Consider the following 11608-nt stretch of genomic DNA (forward strand, 5'->3'; position numbering starts at 1 on the left):
TTCTTGCATAGAATTACTACAAAGAGAAAAAAATTGATTAAGCACCAATTAACCATATTTCAACAAAATGATAAAATGAACTTGGACAAAACCAATTACTTTGATAAACATAAAAACCCACCTGGGAAATGAATAATCCAAATAAAAAAATCATCAAAAAAGAAAAAACTCAACTTTCATATGATAAGAGCAACACTAAATTTAAAAAAATAAAAAGAATCTCAACGTACAAATATAAGCAAAAATAAACAGAATATACAATGGTTTAAGGAAAACCTAGTTAAGATCGAGAGAGAATCTCGATTATAGGTACAACGCGAATTGAGGAAGAAGAAGAAGAAAAGCATGAAAGCGGAAATGAGGGAATGCGTGTGGGGATTATTTTTAGGTTTAAGGAGCATTTTTGTCACGTCCTTAGTCTTCAACTAAGCGCACGTGCGGCACTTGACAACTAGCTCACGTTCTTGCACAACTTGCTCACGATCTTGCTATGCCAAGTCAGCCTAGTTTACTACACTCAAGATCGCTAAGGGAATAGTAATTGAGAAAGACAAAAGAAATTTGCTAGAAGGAAGCTTTTTATTATAGAAGACTTAATTGATTTTCCTTGATGGTTTACAAATGAATGGCTCTCCTATTTATACTACTCACCTAGGGACTAATATGTAAATAATAATTATTATACAAGTCCCTACATATTTACTAATAAGCCCCTATTCTAGAAATCTCTATACAAATAGAGTATTCCAAGGACTTTTGATGTAAATCCATGAAATTCTAGGGTCTTCCAAGGGAAACCTCCCAATATCTCTAGAATCTTCCATAATATCTACTCTTCCTCTTATGTAATCATTCCACATGGCAAATATATGTGCCAAGTGGTGCCTACGTGGCATGATGACATGGCGGGTCCTCACAATTTTGGTCAGAAAATATTCATTAAATGAAAGGAAGGCCAAAATCTAAAGACCAGCCCATTTGAAGGGCCAAAACTAAAGACAAGCTCATTTGAAGGGCAAACCGTGCAATTTTTTGGCAATGAAATAGTGCAATAAAGCCCAGTAACAGTTTTTGTCTCGATCAGTCCACGTTAGCAATTGAAACCTGTTTGCAATAAAACTTAAATATCCTCAATTATTATTACAAAATATTTCATATTCCTTGAAGTAAATCAGTAATATCCGACAAGTGAGGAATGGCTCAGTGGTAAAGCACCTCCACCCATGACCGGTAGGTCCTGGGTTCGAGTCACACCTAAGTGTGGAAACACTATAAATCATCCTAAATGGGTGGGGGGAAAAAAATCAGTAATATCCGTTACTGCTTATTTTCCTTAATGATACTAATTATTTCACATCATCGTCCATCTTCTAACATACAAGCTAACAAATATTATACTATATATTGGAATTCATGAAAATTTTGCAAAATACATATGGTTTGAATTTATAAGCTTATATGTTTAGTTCATTTTATGAAAGAAAATTTAAAGAAGATTTTTATCCAGATTTCACAAAATATATTTCGTGATTACTTTCAAATTACTTTATAAGATTTTCTCGCGGTCACATTCACTAGTCAACACATCTAATGTTTCAAAACATCTTTAAAAAAAATCAAGAAATTTGTCGTCAATGAAAAATCTGTTTGACTCTCAAAACAGTAACACCTTGCCTTCGTATGAAAAGAGACGGAGGGGGTATATTTTTTGTAGGCCAACTCAGAGTGAACGAAGCCTCCATCCTTGACATGGTTATATGCCTTAAAGTCTGGTTACATAGGATCAAACTATATGTGATTCGCATGCTCAAAGCTCAAGATATACATTTTTCAGCAAGAGTGCTTAAAGCCGGAAAAAAAAAAAGAATGGCAAACGTCTCATTCAACTTCAAAAAATTACTGCAGTCAATCTAAAAGGTGTTTCGACACGATATTTTTAGGCGTTGTGGATCTTGAAATTTACTTTCTAGTCTCTAACGGTGTAGACGACGCACAATTTGGGCTCTCCAAACACGAGATATGATTTTCTTTGGCCGAAAGTATGCAAATCTGAAGGGTCACAGCGGTTAGATCAACTTCAAGTAATTGTTGGATGTAGGAAATCAATCCGTGATCTGTATTGATGTATGAAAGTCATTATATATAAAGTAGGTATCTCCCTATCAGAATGATACTAGGCTAAATTATAGGACCTAATTACTATACATAAGGAAGAGAATATTTACAATATTTACAATGACTATTACATAGTCTATCACACCCCCGCAGTCGAAGCGGAAGGTTGTCGTACGCTTACACTGTCCCTGAAATCATCAAAAAGCACGCGCGGAAGACCTTTAGTGACGATGTCTGCGATCTGGTAACGGGACGGGACGTGAAGAACACGAACTTCTCCACGGGCAACTTTCTCACATACGAAATGTATGTCCATCTCAATATGTTTAGTGCGTTGGTCTTTGAATGGATTACCTGATAGGTATATGGCACTAACATTATCACAATAAACCAATGTAGTTGTCCGGATGGGACAACGGAGCTCCAAAAGAAAGTTGCGAAGCCAACAGGACTCAGAGATGACATTGGCAACGCCACGGTATTCGGCCTCGGCACTCGACTTAGACATAGTAGGTTACCGTTTGGATGACCATGAGAGGATATTATCGCCGAGAAAAACACAATAACCGGATGTAGATCGGCGAGTGTCTGGACAACCACCCCAATCTGCATCTGTATAAGAAACAAGAGAGGCAATGGAGGATTTGTACAGATGGAGACCAAACTCAATAGTACCTTGAATGTACCGGACTATGCGTTTAAGAGCATGTATATGTGCAACTGTTGGATCATGCATGTGAAGGCATACTTGTTGAACCGCATAGGAGATGTCTAGTCTTATGAATGTAAGGTACTGTAACGCGCCGGCTAACTTACGATATAGGGTGGGATCATCGTAGGGAGGCCCGACCGTGGCACTAAGTTTGGCTTTGGTGTCGACCGGTGTCTGACTTGGCTTACAGGCAGTCATGCCTGCACGCTCTATAATATCTGCTGCATAATTTTTCTGAGAGAGAAACATGCCATGTGAAGTCCGGGTAACAGCAATACCCAGAAAATAGCTTAGAGGGTCCAAATCCTTCATAGCAAAGTCGGCACTAAGCAGAGACATGATGGATTTTCTGAGAGCATCTGAGGAAGCTGTGAGAATAATATCATCAACATATAGCAGAATGTAAGCAATGTCAGAACCTCGACAATAAATAAAGAGAGAGTGATCAGATCGGTTATGTGAAAAACCAATAGTGGAGACATAGTCGCAAAGCGTTGGAACCATGCACGGGGAGCTTGCTTAAGTCCGTACAACGATTTCTTCAAGGAACGTACATGATGGGGATGTTTTGGATCCTTAAACCCAATAGGCTCGATGCATATAAACGGTCATTAAGATTACCGTATAGGAAAGCATTCTTGACGTCCAACTGATGAATGGGTCAAGAGTGTGCAAGTGCAATGCTCAAGACAGCACGAATAGTAGCCGGTTTGACAACCGGACTAAAAGTCTCATCACAGTCAACCCCAACCTGTTGAGACCTGCCATCACAGACAAGACGGGCTTTGTGCCTCTCAAAAGAACCATCAGATTTCTTTTTATGACGAAAAATCCACATAGAACGAATAAGATTCACATCAGTGGGACGTGGAACCAACTCCCACGTCTTATTATTAATTAGATCATTATATTTATCAACCATGGCAGCTTTCCAATTGTGGTCATTTAAAGCACTGACAGGATTTCGAGGGATAGGCGAGATAGAGGGAGTGCTGGAAGTATTTAAGTTAAACGGTTGTTTGGGCTTAAAAATCCCATGTTGGCTTCTACTGACCATGCGGGTGGGCTGTTAGGAAGTCACAGGTGGGGCAGTGGGGGGTAGGGGTTGCTGGGCAGTGACCGTGGGGTTAGGCGGGCGGTGGGGGAGGGGCTTTGGCGATCACGGGTGGAGCGGTGGGGGGAGGGTGGCCGGGCGGTGGGGGAGGGTCCGGACCGAGGGAACGATGGGTGGAGTAGGCTGTGACAAAAAATGCAGGGCATATGGATAAATCCCATGGTCCAAAAAATCAAAAGAAGTTGGGGTTGGTGAGTGCAATTTAGAGAAGGGAAATTGAGTTTCCTCAAAGATGACATGCCTTGATATGATGATTTTGTTGGTGGATAAACCATAACATTTATATCCTCTATAATTCAAAGGATAGCCAAAAAATACACACGGGGTGGATCTTGCTTGTAACTTATGAATAGTTGCAGATGGGAAAAGTGGATAGCATAGACACCCAAAAACCCGGAGATGAGAATAGGAGGGGTTCGTTGATAGAGAACTTGCGTTGGTGATTTATACCCAAGGACTTTGGTGGGAAGTACATTAAAGAGGTATGTGGCCAGTTGCAGAGCATGATGCCAAAAAGAGGAGGGCATGGAGGATTGGACAAGAAGAGTGCGCACTATGTTGTTCATGGATTTAATTTTTCTTTCCGCTTTGCCGTTTTGAGAAGAGGTATGGGGGCAAGAAAATAAAAAATGTAAACCATTTGAGGCACAAAAAGATTGAAAATGCCCATTGGCAAACTCCCGCCCATTATCACATTGAATGTTTTTAATGTCTCTTTCGAATTGAGTCCGTATTAATGCCTTAAAAGATAGAAAAGTGGAATAGACTTGGGACTTGTTAGAGATTGGAAAGTCCAAAGAAAATTACTATAATCATCAAGAAAGAAAACATAATAGCGGTGCCCATTAGAACTTAAAACAGGAGATGTCCATAAATCATGATGAATGATATCAAATGGCATAGTAGTAAATGACAATGAATCATAAAATGGCAATTTAACATGTTTCCCCAAAGTACAAGAGGTACAAAAATAAGTTCGGGCCCTATTACATTTAATTAAGGCATTATTACGAAGAGAACTAAGGATAGCATTTCCCGGATAGCCAAGTCGGGAATGCCACAAGCTAGGTGATGCAGCAATGAAGGTTGATGGTGGAGTGGTCCATTTTGTGGAAGTGATAGGATACAATTCCCCGGTGCTCTCACATCTCATTAGGCGGCTCCCCGTTCGTAAATCCTTCACAGAAAACCCAAGAGGATCAAACTCAACAGAAGCATTATTGTCCTTAGTGAATTTACATACAGAAATAAGGTTTTTAATGAGTTTTGGAGCATGCAAGACATTTCGGAGATGTATGACCATAGCCTCGAATTGGTGATACCATTGCCGTCAGATTCCGTATTACTCAAATTAAAATAAGGGGGAATAGGGATGTATGACCATTATCATCTCGATGCATGGACAGAGCGTGCATGACATAGTGATACCATTGCCAACAATGATTCCCACACCGAGAATTATTACTCAAATTAAAATAAGATGTGAGAATACATTACCGACGGTTAGGCGGTGTCGCATTTTCGCATATTCGGAAAATTTTGAAATAATTGTGACGTGTATGTTATAAGTCGATTTCTTGATTCTAGTCAATATGCTTATGTTGTTCTACGGAAAATTTATTGGGGTAAGACGTCGGAGAAGGCCGAGGGCAAATTTGGAATTTTGGAAATTAGTTTTTCGGAAATTACAAATCGAGTTTTCAACGAGTTGGGCTCAAAAAAAAAAAAAGGGCAAATTTGAAGATTATGGCCCAATACATATAGGTGGCCGGCCATGGCCCAATAAGCATGGCCCAAGTCCATTTTTTTAATGATCATGTGATGATCATGTGCTCCTTTAATATAAGAGAGCTTGATCATCTAGAGTCTTCAAGAAATTAAGGCAAAACAAGAAAAGAAAATTGAGAGCTTAAGCCAAGAAGGCCTCTCGGCCAACCAAGAAAAAAAAATCAACTTTCCAACCCTTGCTTCTAAAATTGTTTTCTTGTCGTATTAGTACTAATTTAAGGTCCCTTTTCGACGTGGCGTAGTTGTTTCGGAAGGTTGAGCTTCGGTTTGATCGTTTGAACAAGTTGTTTCATTGAAGAAGTTTGAAGAGGAAGGTAAGGTTTCAATCCTTTAATTTACGTTATGAGGATTTGGTTGTGTTGTAATGCATGAAAATGAGTTGAGAACATAGAATTATGGAAGTTGGCATGGTGGAAGTGGAAGCATGTAGGTGGCCGTGTGCATGTGTGATGTGTAGTGTAATTGTGTTAAATTTTATGTTGTATTATAGTTGTGATTGTTGTGGAATTTGTAGTGGAGATGAAGTTGAACAAAAATGGAATGTAGTTGGAATTGGCCTATGGCCGTGTGGTACATGGTAGGAAGAATCATGTTGAATTTATTTTGCTTAATATGTTAGTTACGTCGTCGCGATCGCTATAATGTAAATGGAAGTTTAACGGATCAAGTTTGGCATTAGAATTGCTTATATGTGTTGTAGGAAAGTATAAGAGTTTCTACATAGTTGAAATGGAACTATGGAAATGAATTGATTAGATATTAGTTATGATTGTTGTTAATGAATTTGGAAGATAACAAAATGTTATGAACGTGTTTGTCGAATCCAAGTTATGGTTTTGGTGAAAAGTTGGTATAGTTGGTGGATAACATGAAAAACCTTGTGTAATGTTCCTAAATGACGTTAGAATGTTCTTGAAGAGTAAATGAGTAAGTAAGCATCGATGTTGAATGGAAAATGTGAAGCTAGTTTGGAAATGTGACTTTATGTATAAGGATCACTATTCATATTAGTATGTGATTTCGATCAATTGTTCATGTTATTGGTTTGGTTGTTGTTGGTTATTTGAACCGAGTTGAATCTCGGGGGTGTTATATTTGTAGGGGAGATGCTTTGCCGAAATTTCGGTAGCCAAATACTTGACCAAAATTGAAATGTTGAGTTGCATGAATAGTAATCGGTAAAGATGACCATTTGCAGATTTTTAGCGAAACGGGAATTAAGATTGGACGAGCATAAGGCTTAGCAAAGGTATGTAAGGCCTTCCCTATTCCTTCTTGGCATGTTCTGAGCATACTAAGCTTGAAAGCGGACCCTGATTGCGCTCCTGCGTCTCATAGTACAAGATTGAAAATAGCGTCAAATTGTTCAGTACAATTGAACTTGTTCCTTCACAGCTTATCGTCGAAATGGTTTGTATGCATGAAACCTTCCCTAATGGACCCGGATTGTTCCAAATGCTCATAAATGATTTCATGAAGTCTATGATCCATAATTTATGTCCGCCGCCTCGACTCGACCCGAGGCGGGCCCACAAATCCGAGACCACTTACTATGATTTTAATTGACTTATTTCCGTATAATGTTAAAGAAATCTTTTGATTATGGTACTGTGACGAATGATGAACATGATGAGTCCATGATATGCTTTGATATGTGTTATGATTTTAGAAATGCGATTTGAAGTAAGTAATCGTGCCGTCCCCACAAAGAGCATACACATACATATATGATTATCGTCCGATTTTCTTGAAGCGATATGTCATCTGTTTTGTTTTGTTTGCTTAAGAACGACCATTCTGAATCTCTTGTAAGCCCCATGATATATTTGCTACGTCCGAATAGTCTCAAAGACTCTGATTTGACATAATCCGTCATGGCATTCGAAAGGTACGTATTATAATTGTTATGTGATTTGTTTATTGAGTCTGGACTTATATGCACATGTTTCTGCATTACTCTGTTCGTGCAAGTTATGATATGTCTATTCACTGAGCCGGGCCGGGATATGTTCTCGTGCGGTTTACGTGCACTATTCACCGAGTCCCTCGTACTTGCGGGCCGGGACACGTTATTTGTACGATTGTGATGTGATGATACGGGGATGGCGGCCAGGATGGCACATGATTATTATCCACCGAGACCCGCAGTACAGGGCCGGGACACGTTATGTATACATGATATATATGTGTGAGTCGACATGCATGATCCTATATTACCGAGTCCCTTAATAAAGGGCGGGACACGTTATGTGCATACTTGGCATAAGATAATGTTATGTATGATTTCATCTACCGAGTCCCTTATCAGAGGGCCGGGACACGATACATGCTCACATGACATTATATGATTCGCTATGCATTACTTATTTTTGGCATTATGTCTCCTGAGGTCTCGGATGAGGTATCGCCTTTGTATTTCAGATTCTGACTATTGCTCAGCCTGTTATATTTCAGTACTCATGTCCCCGATCATGATTATGCTTCTACTATTCCGCTTTACATACTCGGTACATTTCCGTACTGACCCCCTGTTCTTCGGGGGCTGTGTTACATGCCCACAGGTACCGACGCACCTCGAGATACGCCACCAGCTTAGGGTACCGGTTCTGCTATTGGAGAGTGCTCCTTTTGATCCGGAGCAGATATTTTTGGTATACATCTTCAGTCGTTTGTCTGCTTTGTACATATGTTTATTTGGGTACGGCGGGGCCCTGTCCCGTCTTCTGATTCTGTTCTGTATATTAGAGGCCTGTAGACATAAAGAGTGGGTTATGGTCCTATCTGTGCAGTCTATGTATGTATTATGTGTTTCGGCGGTTATCTACCGCGCGGCCCTCTGCCGCTTGCCTATATATATATGTATATAAATATGTCGGCCTTGTGTGGCCTTTGCTTTGGTATTTTACGAGCGAGGTACATTTTTGGTTAGTAAGAAAAACAGAGGAAACTCTGCCCAAATTTTCCTAAATATTTGAGTTACTGTTTTGTCTTCTGGTACGTACGGGTGCCCAGTTCGGGCGCTAGTCGCGGCCTACGGGGTTGGGTCGTGACAAAAGTGGTATCAGAGCAGTCTGTCCTCGGAGTGTCTACGGGCCGTGTCTAGTAGAGTCTTGTTTATCGGTGTGTTGTGCACCACATCTATAAGCAGGAGGCTACAGGACATCTAGGATGTATGTTACCCTTCCTTTGAATCTTAGATCGTGCGTTAGAGCTGTGTTATCAGGATGTTTTCCCTTCTGACGAAATGTTATGTTTTCAGCGATGCCTCCGAAGAAGGCGACGGCTGCCCAGAAGGGCAAAGCGGTGCCGAGACGGGGAGGGACTAGCCGAGCCCGAGAGTTACCGGGGGCTCGTGCCGGGCTACGCCGTGTGTGATTAGTCTCGGTCGGAGGGTTCCGCTACTCCGCCACCGAGATGAGACTAGAGCGAGGCCCCTCGGCGGCTCCGGCGCCCGCTCCTCGGCTCGGGGCGGAGGACGGGACGTTGAGGGAGGCGGTACGGTGGCGACGACGATAGTGGGCCGGGCGGGCTCACGGACACGGGCGGCGAGGTGGTGATGATGATGGCGGGCGTGATAGCACGAGGGTTCGCGAGTTCTGACATGTGGTCCCCGGAGTTTTTGGGTCTAAGCCCGATGAGGACCCCCATGACTTTATTCGGGGGATGCGGCGCTCACTAGATTTGGTCAGAGCTTCGGAGACGGAGTCTGTTGAGTTGGCTTCGCATAGACTGCGGGATGTTGCTGCCCACTGGTATGAGTCCTGGGAGCTATCCCGAGGTGAGGGCGCTGCCCCAGCTACTTGGACTGAGTTCGAGGCCGCTTTCCTCCGTAACTTCTTGCCCCCGGAGTTGCGGAGAGCGAGAGTTGATAGATTCTTGAGGATAGAGCAGAGGGGCCGGAGTGTCCGAGAGAGTATAATTTGGAGTTTAATTCCACGGCCGGGTATGCCCCTACCATCGTAGCTGATATGGAGGATAGGATGCATCGATACGTGATGGGGTTGGACCCCTATTTGGTTGACTCTTGCATGACGATGGCAGCACAGACGGGCATGGACATTGCCCGGTTACAGGCCCATGCACAGGGTATGGAGGACCGGCATAGGGAGGATCGGTCCGGTAGGGAGTATGACAGGAGACGGCCCAAGAGGGCCAAATCTGAGGGGTATTCCGGGGATTCCAGAGGCGGACGGTCTCAGCGGCAGTCTGGTAGATTTCTTCCTCCGTCGGACCGCGGTACAGAGTTCGTTGGTAGACATTTTGATGGCGCAGGTCCGTCTGGAGTAGGCCAGAGTTCTAGGGCCTTAGACTCGCAGCGGAGTACGGGGTTCAGTCAGTCGAGGTTATCTTTGCCCCAGTGCCCTCAGTGTGGCAGGCGTCATCCGGGAGAGTGTCGTCTCGCCACCGGCGCCTGTTTTTCGTGCGGCCGTCAGGGCCACATTATGAGAGAGTGCCCATACAGAGGCGGTACAGGTTCAGCCCAGCCTACTCGGTCAGATGCTGGCTCATTTTCACCTTCAGTAGCCATGCGCCCCACGGCGCGAGATATGCCGGCACCGGTGAGGCGCGGCAGAGGTCGGAGCGGAGCACCTAGTTCTAGCGGTCCTTCGAACCGCGTATATGCTTTGACCAGCCGGCAGGACCCGGGAGCGTCCCTAGATGCAGATCCAGGTATGTTATCAACCTTTTCTTGAAAAGTACGTGCATCGATTGATTTATATTTCATTATGTTACGTGATTCTCTTTTCTGGGTGCTAATCCCAAATTACAAAAATCATCTGAGACAGCTATATGTATATATGTATGGACGAAAATAGACATTAAGGATTCAGGAGGGCGATATGATAACTGTATAGTCTAGACCGGGGTGGGGCCCGCTACGAAAATTTTTCTGAAAAACTTTGTTAAGGCCCGACCTGCCCTAAATTACGTGACGAAGGTCGTGTGGGGCAGACGACGCAGTTATATTAACGTTAATGTACCAAAATGCGTGAAAGATTTGAAGTTAAGCGTGCTAAGGCCAGAGTAATTTTGGGATGGGTGACCCCCCTGGGAAGTATACTTAACCTTCACAAATGCTTCTATAAGAGACAATTAGAAATGTGGGGACAACCTAAAGGAAACTAGAATACGTGAAAAGGTTGGAAACGGATATGCGGCAACGACACCCTTACGACCAGACTACGAATAGAGTAAGTAATGAAACGGGACAAGGAAATTTCTGTAAGCCTCTGAAGCATTAATAAAGACAGTCTGACTCCGTTCGCGATTCCGTATGACATATCCCCGTGCCTTGTTTTCGATGAAGTTTTGACTATTATACCCTTATGCTTCTGAGTCTGATCACGTTTCTGTTTAATGTACCTCTGTATGTCCGATTCTGACTACAAATTTGTCTGCTACATTTCTGTACGATTGACTCCGATTATCGTTCTGTCTGATATGTTTCTATACGTCTGACTCTGATCATAAATCTGACTGACATGCCTTTACACGCCTGAATCTGACTATGAATCTATTCGATATGGTTCAGAATATCTGACTCTGGTAATGAATCCATTTGATATGACATCGGAATATGATTCTATCTGTTATATTTCTATCCTCCTGATTCTGGGAAAAGATTTCGTTTGACATCCGTTTGGTCCTTTGGTTCGGATAATGATTCTGTTGCCATATGTTCCATTCAAGATTATGCAGACCGCTGGAATAATAAGGATTCTATACAGTCCTAATATGGTAATATCGGAGAAGGATGATAGAAGAAGTGGGAAAAAAATGAAAAAGAAACTCTTGCAAGTATTTCGATAAAGTGCGAGTATGTAATTGGTAAAAGAACCTCCCCGACTTGTCCTGATCTACTACGAGGTTGATTTAAC

Source organism: Lycium ferocissimum, chromosome 1, assembly GCF_029784015.1.
Source record: "Lycium ferocissimum isolate CSIRO_LF1 chromosome 1, AGI_CSIRO_Lferr_CH_V1, whole genome shotgun sequence".
Classification (NCBI taxonomy): Eukaryota; Viridiplantae; Streptophyta; class Magnoliopsida; order Solanales; family Solanaceae; genus Lycium; species Lycium ferocissimum.